Source organism: Dipodomys merriami, unplaced genomic scaffold (genome assembly GCF_024711535.1).
Source record: "Dipodomys merriami isolate MVZ:Mamm:240054 unplaced genomic scaffold, mDipMer1.0.p SCAF_306, whole genome shotgun sequence".
NCBI classification, from domain to species: domain Eukaryota; kingdom Metazoa; phylum Chordata; class Mammalia; order Rodentia; family Heteromyidae; genus Dipodomys; species Dipodomys merriami.
Window position 1 is genome coordinate 371,489 of NW_027204560.1, and position 14,441 is coordinate 385,929.

The window sequence follows — 14,441 nt, forward strand, 5'->3', positions numbered from 1 at the left end:
ATACCACATTTTCTTGATCCATTCATCTACTGAGGGGCATCTGGGTTGGTTCCATATCTTAGCTATGGTAAATAATGCTGCAATAAACATAGTTGTGCTGGTAGCTTTAATATGGTCTTGTTTGTGATCATTTGGGTAAATGCCCAAAAGTGAGATTGCTGGGTCATAGGGGAGCTCTATGTGGAGTCTTTTGAGGAACCTCCATACTACTTTCCAAAGTGGTTGAACAAGTTTACACTACCACCAACAATGCAGTAAGATTCCCTTCTGTCCACATCCCCTCCAGCATCTGTTGCTATTAAAAAATATGGAATGCTTCACGAATTTGCGTGTCATCCTTGCGCAGGGGCCATACTAATCTTCTCTGTATCGTTCCAATTTTAGTATATGTGCTGCCGAAGCAAACGCTGTGCTTTTCTTTATATGTCTCCTTCGGTTCATTTCTTTGAGTGGTGGAAAGGATTATTCTGAGAGAGCAGTGAGGACTTATGAGGATGAGCTGAGTCTCCAACAGTTTCATTAGTTTTATTAGAGATTCCATTTTAATTATTAGAGATTTATTCTATTAATCTTGGAGATTTAATCTATCAGGGAAACTTACTTAATGCAAATATTCCTTGAATATTTAACATCTTTTTCATGGAGAAGGTTAAACTCACTCAGAACCTTATACTCAGTTGACTTGCTTGTCCAGCTAGTACTCTTCCAGCCCAACTTTTGCTAGTTATTTTGGAGATGGAGCGTCAAAGATTTTCTGCCAGAGCTTACCTTGAATGGTGGTCTTCTGTATCTCAGCTTCCTGAGTAGTTTTAGGATGACAGTTGTGAGCCACTGGTACTCCAATGAAAGACATCTTCAAATATTGGAAATTAGTTAAATATAAGGTAAAAGAAGTAAAATATAGAATAGACTTTGGAAGTAAAAATGAGAATAAAATTCTGTAACAGAAAAGGCTTCTAGAGGCACCAAAAATAACAGTTATTACATTCCTTTTAATAAAAAGTTATCCTTAAGTAGTTGTACAAAGGGGTTTTAATTGAACCTGTCAGTTTGGAAATACAATGCATCTTCATCAATGTCACCCCTTCCCATGATTCTTCCCCATTTCTCCAAACTTACCACCCCAAGTTTCCTGGTTCCATTTTCACACTTGCACATTGAATACTAGGGCTGTACTCACTTACTATTTTTCTCTGAATTCATCTGCCCTTCCTCCCCTTGACCTCCTGCCTCCTTACAACACATTTTAGCTTCCTTGTATTCATTTTGTTAAACTATGGGTTAATTATTCAAAGGAGTTACACTATTGAAGTGCTTTCTTGCTCATCCTGAATTGTTAAAACTTTTACATTTACTAAATATATGAAAAATGCTTACTGTAAAGGGTGAATTTATGAAACTTTCGTGATTTAACTGAATCATAAAAACTTTTTATGAAATTTTTCTTTTATTTTATCTGAGACTGGGACTTGAACTCAGTTCCTGATGTTTTTAGTCATTGGCTAGCATTATATCAACTGAGCCATACCTCCAAACCCATGAAAATTTCATCTATTAAAATATCAGATTAATTTTTCTAGTGAGCCCGGGCTTTTATACCTCTATACCCTGGCTCAGACTTTTCTATCCTAAAATACCCCTTTCCCTTTTCATCCTTTGAATAGCCTCTTTATCCATAGCTCAACTCTACCCTTTTACTAAGAAACTGCCCTTTGTTTCACTCCATTCTTTTTTTTTTTGTTGCCTCTCTGTTTATGGTTGAGCATTCAAAACTTGAACTTTCATTGAATTGAATTTAAATTTCTTCAATTGACTGAGAAGGTGTGCTTACTCCAGTTGCTGGTTGGTTGTTCTTTTTGTGCCAGTACTGTGGCTTGAACTCAGGACCTGTGCACTTACCCAGCTTTCTTGTTTACTACTGTCACACCATATTGCTTGATCCATGTCACCCCTTCCCTCATTCTCCTCCATTTTTTCTAACTCTAATGAACCCCTCCAGTCATTCAGTTCCATTTTCACATATGTACATTGAATATGACTGCACTCATCTACCTTTCCTCTCTCCATTTGTCTGGCCTCTTAAGTTTTCCTATGTTTTTCTGTGTCAAACTAGCTAACTCTGGCTTGACAATCAACTTTCTCCTGTAAATATGTGTTGAAAGTAGTGAAGTATGTCAATACATTCATCGATCCTTAGATTACTTTCACTCTTCCTTGCAGAGATTCAGGTGTGGTTGGCACATAATTAGTCATCTGAGTTACTTAAACAAGCATTTGACCCAATGGTTTGCCACTATGTAATAATATATTATAGATTATATATGTATATCTTATATAATAAATACTACTTTGCAGGCTACTATGTCTATTTTCCTGGTGCCCACCATAAACTACATAGCCACTGCCCTGTGTTTCATTAGCCATTCATTGTAAATTAGTTAGTGAATAGGCTAAACTACTAGACAACTCTCAGGACTATACTTGCACAAGCAAGACAGAAATAGGTTCCCCTCATTCCAGAGGAAGGTGAATAATCTAGAGAAGGTGACAGTGTGCCCGTGGCTACCTATGAATTCAAGGCCCTCTTTTCCCTGATGGCTTGCTTTCATCTGTCCTGTTAAAAGTAGATCCTTATGCCTGTGCCTATGCCCTTCAAGTAGGAAAAGCACAGAAAGTGCCATTTTTTCAGCACAATAACAAGAGGTTACAAACATAAATCCTCACATGCCATTAACTGACGTTGAACATGCAGCTGCCTCGAGAGCAGTGGAGGTGGGAATCCTCCAGTTACATGCTATGTGTCAGGCTAACGATGCCCAGTGCTATCACTAAAAAGAAGAAATGAATTTCTATTAGGGGATGGAAGTAGGGTTTCTACTAGCTGACTGCAGTGTCAAGCAGGACATCTCAGACAGGAATAGGTACATCAAACAGAAAGAACCCTGAGCTTAAGTCTTATCAGGGACAACTCTGTCCTTTACCTGGAAGGTGGCAAGAAGGTAGCAGAACTAGAGGACAGCAATGGATGGCTCTGGCCTGAAGTAAGTACAAGGCCACACACAGCAAACAATATGGATTCAAATAGAAAGAGCCAAAATATAGGATCTATGGAATTTTGTCACAGAAGTAAATGCCTCAACTTGATTGATAGGGAACTCTATGCTAAAGAGTTGACTTTTTTCTCACTTTTTCTTTTTTCTTTGACTGCTAAATGCTCCCTATCTTAAATAGTGAGAATGCAAAGTTATAATTTTATCTCTTCTTCTGCATCCTCATTAAATGTTTTTAGCCAAACTGTCTACTCTGTTCTTTTCTCTTCTTTTCTTTGTTTTTTTTTTCTTTCTTTTCTTAAAAATTATTATTTTTGGGCTGGGAAGGTGGCTCAGTGGTGGAGTGTTTGCCTTTCATGCAAGAGGCCCTGGGTTTGATTCCTCAGCACCACATAAGCAGAAAAAGCCAGAAGTGGTGCTGTGGCTCAAGTGGTAGAGCGCTAGCCTTGAGCTGAAGAGCTGAGGGATAGCACCCAGGCCCAGAGTTCAGGTCCCATGACCGACAAAAAATATATTACTTGAATTATCTGAAAGAGATTCTAAGGCCTACGAGTTTTTAGTTTGGTTTAAGAAGACCCTTGTATCTTATTACTATTATCTTTTGCAGCATGATATACTTTTCCTCACCTCCTAGGCCTGTGCCTGTTAAACTTTGATGGCTGATATGTTTAAACATATGTTTAAATTATGTTTAGCTATGGGCAGGACTTAGTGTGTTCTTAATAAGAAATCAACGAGGCTTAAGATATGAGATCTGAGATATTCATTTTATAATAAAGGATATTGATATTGTAGTAAGCTCTGATAAATAATTTGCTGCCTACAAAGTATGAGCTATATATATATATATATATATATATGTGAGGTGTACTGGTTATTACTTTGTTCTAATTTTAATGCTAATAACTACTAAGGGTTACTGGCAGCAGGAGTGGGGAGCAACTGGCTCATGGGCAGAATAATCATTTGGTGTGTGACTGAACAGACATGGAGACTTCCCATTGGCTGCCCAGGGCCATCTGCCTGTGTTGATAATTTTGTATGAGCTGTGAATGATGTTCTAAATATCCAAATAGCCCTGACAGAAACTTTTTCCACTCTATAGGGCCTCATTCTATCAATAAGAACTTGGTACATTTTAATATCTTCTTCCTTAAAACAATCACATAAACTAGGTGTTATTTCTCTCCCCATTTTCTTAATGAATCATAGATAAGTTAAATGATTGACTTAGGTTACAAATGATAGGCAGTTGGCTCCAGACCTCACATAGTTAGCCATGAAATCCATCCGAAGAACTCTACCCACATGAAACCTTTAGAAAAGAAAGAGCTGAGCATTTTTGGCTCATGGTGTAATCTTAGCTACTCAGGAGGCTGGGATCTGAGGATTGTGGTTCAAAATGTGCCCAGACAAAAAAGTCTAAGCGATATCAAATACAGTGAAAACAGGGGTTATACCGTGGGGAAATTTGATGGAGGTATAATTTGTGGAGGGGAAGAGAAAAAACAAAATGTTTAAATAGGGATACAGGTGGACCCATTGCAACAATGAGATGTACAATACGCTATGTTGAAAAATGAACTTTACAATTTAGGTGGGGAGGGGGGGTATAGTTGTGGAGGTGAGAGGGAAGGGATGGTAGGGGAAAAACAAAGGAGGAGGCAACAATGCTTGATAAAAAAATGTACTCATTTCCCTGATGTTAGGGAAATGAATCCTAAGATATGTATTCAAATGTTTTTTTCTTTCATGCGATTGTTTCTAACACATTTATAAGATGTTTTTTGTTGCTATGTATGTCCCTCCCCCACGGTATAACCCCTGCTTTCACTGTATTTGATGTTGGTATAATTTGTGGAGGGGAAGGGGAAAAACAAATCATTTAAATAGGGATACAGGTGGACCCATTGCAACAATGAGATGTACAAGACATTACGTTGAAAACGAACTTTACAACTTTGGTGAGGGGAGGGAGGATTGGGTGGGAGTGCCGGGGGAGGATGGGAAGGGATGGGAAGGGGAAACAAAGGAGGAGGCTACAATGCTTGATAAGAAATGTACTCATTATCTTGCCCATGTAATTGTAACCCCTCTGTACAGTATTTTCACAATAAAAAAATTATTTTAAAAAAGTCTAAGTGACCCTTATCTCCGATTAACCAGAAGGAAGAATTGAAAGTAGAGTTGTAGCTCACGTGACAGAGTGAAAAAGCTGAGTTGAAGGTTCTCTCTCTCTCTCTCTCTCTCTCTCTCTCTTTCTCTCTCTCTCTCTCTCCTCTTTCTCTTCATACACACACACACACACACACACACACACATATGTATATGTGACATTGTCTAGAGCTTTCTTTCATGCCAAAATAATTTTCAAGTCTATTTTATAGAGAAGTATTTGTTAAGTAACTAGTGCAGTCTCTTGGATGCAATTGCAAGGAGACATCTCTAGCAACAGACCTTTGTAGGGAATCTTTGATACTTGTGGAAAATATCCTTAAGAAGCCACTATTTAGACTGATTTTTTTAAGTTGGATAACATGGATTTGTTGAAGAAATTGTATTAATTTCCAGGTGTGAAACTGGGAATTGGTAACTTTTCCTTGAGGTGGCCAGACATGTTGATTATAGAAACTAACATTTCAAATACTATTCCTGCTTTGACAATTATAAGGGATAATTTTGCAAAGCTGATAAGGTGTAATTACATCAGAGGTGTTATTAAAAATGCAAAATTAATTTATATTGCTGAGGACTATGGAGAATTTCACACTCATGTGTATCTATATATAGAACTTTCAACAGTAATATGAAATATTTGAAAACTTGGATATTGTCCCAGCCTTACAGTATAATAGTAAAAATAATATTGTCCCATATTCTAAGAAAGCATTTTACCTGGTGACTTCATTGCACATTATTTGCAAGTCATGTCTATATATTGTATGTGCCTTTAGGTAGTGTATGTAATCCTGAATTTATTTCCTATGTTGTTGTTGTAACAAATTACCATAAATTTAGGTGCTGAAAACACCATCAACTTCTTATCTTAAACAGTAGAGGTCAGAAGTCCAAAATCAGTCTCATTACACTCAAGGTGTTGGCAGAATTGATTTCTTCTGGCTATTCCAGGAGAGAATATATGCGTGTGTGTGTGTGTGTGTGTGTGTGTGTGTGTGTGTGTGTGTGTGTGTGTGTGTGTGTGTGTGTGTACCTATATGGATTACATTCAGGGCCCCTTACTCTTCCTTAGGCTGGTGCTCTGCAATTTCAGTCACAGCTCCACTTCCAGCTTTTGTCTGGTTAATTGGAGGCAATAGTCTCTGGAATTACTTTGCCTGGACTGGGTTCAAATGTGGATCCTCAGATCTCAGCATTTTGAGTAGCTAGGATTACAAGGGTGAACCAGTAGGGTTTATTCTCTGCCCCTTTCAACTTCTGCCAGCAATTGTTCTGTGACTGATACCATTTCGCACCAACTTCTGCTTCCAACACATTGCCTGTTCTTATGGTGAGCCTTTTCTTTGGTCTCTCTTACAAGGAACCTGTGTGATTATATGAAGCACATCTGGACAATCCAGAAGAGTTTTCTCATCTCCAGGTTTTTAATTGCAATTGAAAAATCCATCCTGCTGTATAAGGTAATATACCTCAAGTTCCAGGGAGTAGAATGCTGATGTCTTCGCCAGATCATTAGCTTGCCGATTACAGACCCCAGCCTGATATTTATTTCATTCTTTCCCAAATTTTCATTTATTAATTTTCATCTGTTGAATAGCACTATTGTCAGCAATATAAAAAATGACTTGGAACTGTAAATTGATTACTTAAATCAGCTCACCAATTTGTGCTTAATTATTATAGTCCAGTAAGTTTATTGGGCTTCTTCTAGTTTATTGTCTTGTCCTCATAATTATTTTCTGTAGCCAAGAGTTGGAATAATTAACCCTTTTAAGATTTTAAATAATGTAAAATACTTGAGTTTGGGGCACCCTTCTCTTCTTTTCTAGTATCTAGTCCAGGCAGACAAGCTCCAGAGGTTCTTATCTCCAGTGAACCAGCAAAATGCCAGAACTGAAGGTATAGCTGAAGTGGTAGAACACCAGCTTTGTGTGTAAAAGAGTGAGAGCAGGAAACCTTATGTGCAAGCCCAAGACTGGCACACAAAAATGACAACAATAAATGCTTTTCCAAAATGACACAATGGGATGTGACTTTGGGATGAAAGTATAATATCTGACTTGTTGTTCTCTGGCAGAAAGTTCCTCCTATTGTCTGGCCTCAGTCCCTCCTGATGTTGGGAATGTACTCTCTCCCCTTTCCCTTGGAAAAGAAGGATAGCCATGAGAGTTAAAATGCGCAATCAGAAAACAGAACAAAATTATTGATAAAGGACAAAACCTTTTGGTAAAGAAAAACCCCAGACAAAGGCTGACAAGTGGTCAGCCTTTGCCCTTCCTCCATTCTTGCTAAAAAGCAAAAGAACATCTCACTCAAGTTTACCAAGCTGGCAGCTTTGCAGAAGGCTACTGTCAACATTGAGGCTTATCACCAACTGCATTGAGTTTCTGTATTAGTCAGGAGCTTATAATAACAATCACTTCTGTAATAGTGTCAATAGCATTGGTAGTACCCATCATGCTGACCAAGTCAAGCTTATGTTCTGCTTATGCTCCTGTGACTCGAGGCTATGTTTCTGCTATGTTTTGCTGCTGTAACCTTGCTGGCTTGCCTCAGTAGCAAGGCCTTGAGCCCACAGGTGACATCACCACTGTCCTCCAATTGAAGACCACCACCAAGTGGTCCCACTATACTTACCATAAAAAACAAATAAATTTAAAGGTCATATAATCATAACCGATGAAAATGTGCCAACCTGCCTTGCATGGCTCGGCTATGTAACTCTATGTAACCTACCTCTATAAAAACCCATCGTACCCTGAGCTCGGGGCCATTCTCCTACTTTCCCTGTAGTAGCAAGGGGACCCTGTGCGGCTGTAATAAAGTTCCCAGCTCCTTTAACTGGGTGTCTTGGAGTCTCTTTTGGATCTGGGATATAATAGAAAGCAAGCCTGAGATATTACTCATGGGGCAAAAGTGGATGAAGCATTGCTGGCTGCTCACACCCCAGGTGACAGACAGGGTCACACTTATTTGTTACACAGGAAGACCATTTTCTGGTTTTGCTCACAAAACAACTCAGGACTAGAAGAGCAGTCTTATTTACCTGCAGCGGAACACACTGTGACAATGAGTGCTGCTTTCTAAAGGGATATGTTACTACAGAGCGGGAGTAGAATGCTGCATTCATTTTATTCCTTAACCTTTTGGATGAAGCAATTGCTACAAAAATAAGAGAGTGGGCTGTTTTCACATCATCTTCAGATACCAAAAGTGTTTTGACAACGGTGTGAATTTGAGAGTGTCTTTCTGGGAAGGATGAAAGGAAGTACCTACATTTACCAAGAGAAGAAAAAAGAACAATCTTCTTTCCTTCCTTCCTTCCTTCCTTCCTTCCTTCCTTCCTTCCTTCCTTCCTTCCTTCCTTCCTTCCTTCCCTTCTTCCCTTCCTTCTTCTTTCTTTCTTCCTTCCTCCCTTCTTCTTTCTTCCATCCCTCTCTCTTCCCTGCCTTCCCTCTCTTCTTCCTTCCTCCCTTCCTTCCTTCATCCCTCCCTCCCTTCCTTCCTTTGTCCCTCCCTTCCTCCCTCCATTCCTTCCTTCCTTCCTTCCTTCCTTTCTTCCTTCCTTCCTTCCCTCCCTCCCTCCTTCCCTTCTTCCCTCCATCCCTTCCTTCCTTCCTTCTTTCCTTCCTTCCTTCCTTCCTTCCTTCCTTCCTTCCTTCCTTCCTTCCTTCCTTTTTTTTGTTTTTTCCCCTCGTTCATGTCCAAGATTTCCACCCAAACTCAGTACCTGATGATTTTGCTCATTGGCTAGTACTTTACCGAGTCATACCTCCAACCCTTCCTTTTTTCTTTGTTTACACTAGTACCGGGACTTGAATTGAGGGCTAGCAATATGCAAGTAGGTTTATGAACCACTGGACTAAGAAGGAAGAAAATATGGCCCTCTCAATGCAATGAATCAGAACATAATGAATACAGAGCCAGGGTGCTCACCTCAGAAATGATGGAAGTCAGGGGAAGTAAGCTATTCCTGAATCTAAAAAAAAAGCCCAGAAGGCAAACTTTGGGACAATCTCATTTGTACCTACTGAATTCTTGCTGGGACAAGTAGCAAGGTTACTATAAGCTTCAGGAGTTTGTGGAAGACAAACACTACCACCTATTAAGTATTGAAGTTGAGTAAAATGGTGAAACAGCCATAAGCAGTGGATAATCCTTGCTTGTAATAAACTAGAAAAGGCATTCAGGGACCAATTCGTGAAACCTGGAAGAGGCATTAACTAATACATCAATGATAATTTTGTTAAATGAATGGAGAACTTGGTGGAAGAATATGCAGGACGGAGACAATGAGAAATGCTTCTTGTATTCAGCAAAGAGCTAAGCTGCAGAGACAGGCGAGCTGTGGAGAGAGACAGAAGTGGGGCCTCTCACAGCTCAGATATTCCGCTGTGTTTTCTGGTTAGGGTTACAAGGATTTTTAATTATTTCAAAAAATTTTTTTTGTGTTGATATGGGGATTTACCCTCAGGTTCTTTCCCTTAGCATTTTTGCTCTAAGATAGAACTCTACTATTTGAATCACAGTTGCACTTCTAGCTTGTTGGTAATTAATTGGAGAAAAGAATCTCATGGACTTACCTGCCCAAGGCTGGCTTTGAACAAATAGTATCAGATCCCAGCCTACTATGTAGCTAGGATTATAGGTGTGAGCCACAAGCATCTGGCATTTTTGCTTCTGTTTTAACAAAGATACCCATACAGAAACAGAAAGATGATCACTTCTGTTCCCAGTGCATTGTTTCTTGAGATATACTTGGAATAAACTGGTAGTGGTGTTTATAAGCTCTGAAGAGAAAATAACCTGTGCCATCTAGACTGCAAAGTTATAGCTAGGCCTCACCAGCATATAAGGGGCAATTGAAGCCAATTGTAGGGAATGAAATTGCCTAGCAATAGTGAGATGAGAAGGAAAGAAAGCCAAGAAACATCAATTTTAAGGAGCAATCAAAGGATGGAAATTAGACAAAAGAGACTGGACAAAAGGAGTGTCTTTGATTCCATCCCCACATCTCTAGTCCTGCTGTCCTTTAATGGGAGGGAGGTTGCATTTCATACTTTTTTCCAATTGTAGGGAGGGCTTGAATTCAAGGCCTGGGTGATACCCCTGAGCTCCTTTGCTCAACGCTAATGCTCTAGCACTTTATGCCCTACTGCCACTTCCGGTTTTCTGGTGGTTAATTGGAGATAAGAGTCTCACAAACTGAGTTCCGGGAAGATGGCGGAGGAGAAGCTGGAATCTGAACAAGCTCTCGCATAGAAAGCAGTTTTAGAGTTCCAGTGAACAGTCCTAAGCCAGAGAATCACACCAAGTGTGCCATCACAGGACAGAGAGTTAGTCAAGAGAGGGGAAGCCAAGGAGACACATCTGAGCACCTGCCAGCAGCTGCCGCTGCGGCGGCAGGGACGCGGCGGCGACCACCGCCGCGGGGTCATACCTGAGACACAGAGAGTCCGGACGAAGGAGCCAGACGCAGTGGACGAGCGGATTCTACTCAACACCAACAAGAACCGACAAGGAGCAGACATCTTCATCCTGCAGTTTGCAGACCAGAGACGACCCAGGATCCAAGACTCGGCGTGAGTACAAGCCCGACGTCCTCACTCCTTCTCAGGGAGCAGAGGAGGGAAGGCCACCCCTCCCCCCCCAGCACTGGTGATCTCCATCTTGGATACCGACAAAGCTCGGAGGAGCTGCTAGCTCCAGCTCAGCCCTTGGAATAAAACGAGTCATTTAGCAGGTCACAAGAACTTAACAGCGAAGTGACCTGCCAGACTCAGCTCCATCCAGGGAAAAGTCACCCAGCTCAGGCGCCAGCCATTGGAGTGGCTTGCCTCACTGGGTAACCAGAGCCAGAGGCTGCCCCTCCCTCTAGCAGCCACCACAATCAATTGAAAAACAGAAACCCTGAGAATGGCTCCAGGCTGGGCGCTGTGAGCTTTATCACAAAATAGCCCCAGGGAAAAGCTACTGTTTGTTGAAAGGCCTCAACTCTACCCAGAACCTAGCCTCATCACTGCATCCCCCTCTTTTGTGATTCTCAAAGCAGATCACCCTCCCAGAAACTAACCTGGGAGGGGGATCTCAAAATCTTGGGTAAAGCAGAGCATTTTTCTGCCTCTTCCAACAAACCGACTTAAGAAACCAATCAAGCCACAGGACCTCAAGCTGACCAGAGACTCCAACAAGAGACTGGTTACAGACAAAAGGGAGATACAGGATTCTTCCCACCCCTCCCCCCCCAAAAAAAAATCAAAAGACTTTTTTTTCTTTTTTTTTTCTTCTTCTTCTTTTCTTTTTTTTTTTTGTTTTTTGTTTTTTGTTACCTTATATATATATATATATATATAATTGTTTTTCTCTTCTAAAATTTTATTAATCTTTAATTTTTGCCTCTTCTGAAAAAATAATTGTTTTCCAGTAACTTTTTTTTTCTCCTCTTATAATTTTTATTTTAGGAATATGTGAATGAGCATTTTCCTTTCTTTTCTTGTCTTCTTTCTCTTTTTCTTTCTTTCTTAATTATCTTTTTCTTTTTTGTCTAGCTCTACTGAACTTCTGATCTTTTCTTCTCCCTTTCCCATCCTTAAAGTTTTTCACATCTCCTCTATGTCCCTCCCTATCTCTCAACATATTCACATTCCTCTCTAAATAGACGGTCTTTTAACCTCTATAATAACATTAATTTTTACGTTTCTATTTATTTTTTCTGGTCTCTTTTCATTCCCCTTTCTGACTCTTCTTTTTCTTTCTCTCTCTACTTGCATCCTACCCAACCCATTTCCTGCTTTGTGATTAGGACATAGTTAACTCTCCCTGTGACTCCCCACACCAATCTATTCCTATTTTTTACCCACATCTCTCCCTAATCCTAATAATTTCTGGTTTTCCAAATTCTTTTCTGCGGTTCGAAGTCCTTTAACATATAGTTGTTTGATGTTGAATAGATGTATCTGTTGAACTAGATTGTATCTGTAGACTATTGACTGTACAAACGCAAATTTGGTGGATGGTTGCCTTAAGATAGTGTTCTAGCAAAAAACTGGTGCTATCTTCATCTCAAATGGGCAGAGTAAGCCAGAAAAACACAAGAAAAATGGCAAATTCGGGTATCTCAATTCCCAATCTTGATAATCAGGGATTAGAACAGATAAAGAATAATCCAGAGGAGAGTTCCCAAATAGCTCTACAAACACTACTAGCAAACATGATAAATGAGAAGTTTGACAATGTACAAAGGACTCTGTATGAGCGTGATAGGGAGAGAGAGGAGGCATCCCAGAAGTTTATACAGGAATATCATAAGCGTGAGGAAGCTACTCAAAAACTGATACAGGATTTGCGTGAACAACTTGAAAATACTTAAAGAGAAAGGGAGGAATGACATGAGCAGGCTGAGAACACTCAAAGAGAACTGCAGGAATCCCACGAACGGGAAGAAAGAGAACTGCAGGAATCCCACAGACAGGAGGAAGCTAATCAAAGAGTAATTCAGGAATTGAGAGACCAGGTAGAGAATACACAAAGATCACTAAAGGCATTCATAGAATCCATTAACAAAGAGCTGAAGGAAGTCAGGGAGACCACAAAGGGAATGCTGAATGGAACCCAACAGAAGGAATGGGAGTCCAAAGAAACCATAACCAATCAACTAAGTGATTTGAGAACAAACACTGAACACCAAATTAAGGAAGTAAAGAAATTCATACAAGACCTAAAACAGAGCTTCAACAAAGAACTTGAAGCCATCAAAGCTGACCAATTAGAAGGAAAAGAGATAAAAAAACAAAGTAGAGAGTCTTGACAGCAGGTTAGACCATGCAGAAGATCGAATCTCAGGGATTGAAGACAGCCTAGATATTATAGAGAAAGAACATACAACCATCCAAGACAAGTCCAAGAAATATGATAGGTCTATCCAACACCTGGAAGACACCATCAGAAGGCCCAATCTAAGGATAATGGGTGTAGAGGAGCACCTAGAAACAGAAGTTAATGGTCTAGGAAATTTGTTTAACAGGATCCTAGCAGAGAACTTCCCAAACATACAAAAAGATAGGCCTATTCAGATACAAGAAGCTTTTAGAACCCCAAATAGACCAGACCAGAATAGGACATCCCACCGTCACATTATAATCCACACAGGATCAACCCAGACCAAGGAAAAGATCCTTAAAGCTGTCAAGGAGAAAAGGTTAATCACCTATAAAGGGAAACCAATTAGAATCACCTCAGATTTCTCAGCAGAGACAATCAAAGCAAGAAGAGCCTGGAATGACGTATGCCATGCCCTAAAAACAAACAACTATCAACCAAGAATACTGTACCCAGCTAAACTCTCCTTCATAACTGAAGGTCAAATAAAAAACTTCCATAGCAAAGAAAAATTGAAACAATATATCTCCACCAAACCAGCCCTACAAAAGATTCTTAAAGATGTCCTACACATAGAAAACCAACAAGACCGCAACAAAGGCCAAGAAACTGCACCCAAACTGAGAATCCAAGAACCTTAGGAAGAACCCAGTTTTCACAGTCCCCAAGAAGGTGGATAACATGGCAGGAACTCCCAAATACCTCTCAGTCCTATCTCTTAACGTTAACGGACTGAACTCTCCAATTAAGTGACATAGACTGTCTAGTTGGATTAAAAAACAAGACCCTTCTATCTGCTGCCTGCAGGAGTCACACCTTGCCGTAAAAACAAACACATTTTCAATGTCAAAGGCTGGAACAAAATCTACCAAGCAAACGGCCCTCATAAACAGGCGGGAGTTGCAATCCTAATATCAGATAAAATAGACTTCAAATTAAAATTCATGAGAAGAGATAAAGAAGGTCGCTACATACTAATTAAAGGATCTCTCCTTCAGGAGGATATTACAATTCTAAATATCTATTCGCCAAACAATGGAGCACCCAAATTTATCAAAGAAACACTACTTTCCCTCAAATCCCATATAGATCCAAAGACATTAATTGTTGGGGATTTTAACACACCACTCTCCCCACTAGATAGATCAATTCGGCAAAAACTCAACAGAGAAACCGCAGATCTAAACAGCTGCATAGATCAACTAGACTTAACAGACATTTACCGAACATTTCACCCAGCAGCATCAGAATACACGTTCTTCTCAGAAGCACATGGAACGTTTTCTAAAATAGACCACATTCTAGGCCACAAAGCAAACTTGTCTAAATTCAGAA

General features: G+C 39.9%; 1 non-coding gene across 1 annotated transcript; it reads right to left on the bottom strand.

The window, feature by feature from the left end:
• Positions 1–301: 301 nt before the first annotated feature.
• Positions 302–406, bottom strand: LOC138840900 (U6 spliceosomal RNA). Its single transcript, XR_011376263.1, has one exon. It is a non-coding gene; the product is annotated as a U6 spliceosomal RNA (small nuclear RNA).
• Positions 407–14,441: the final 14,035 nt, after the last annotated feature.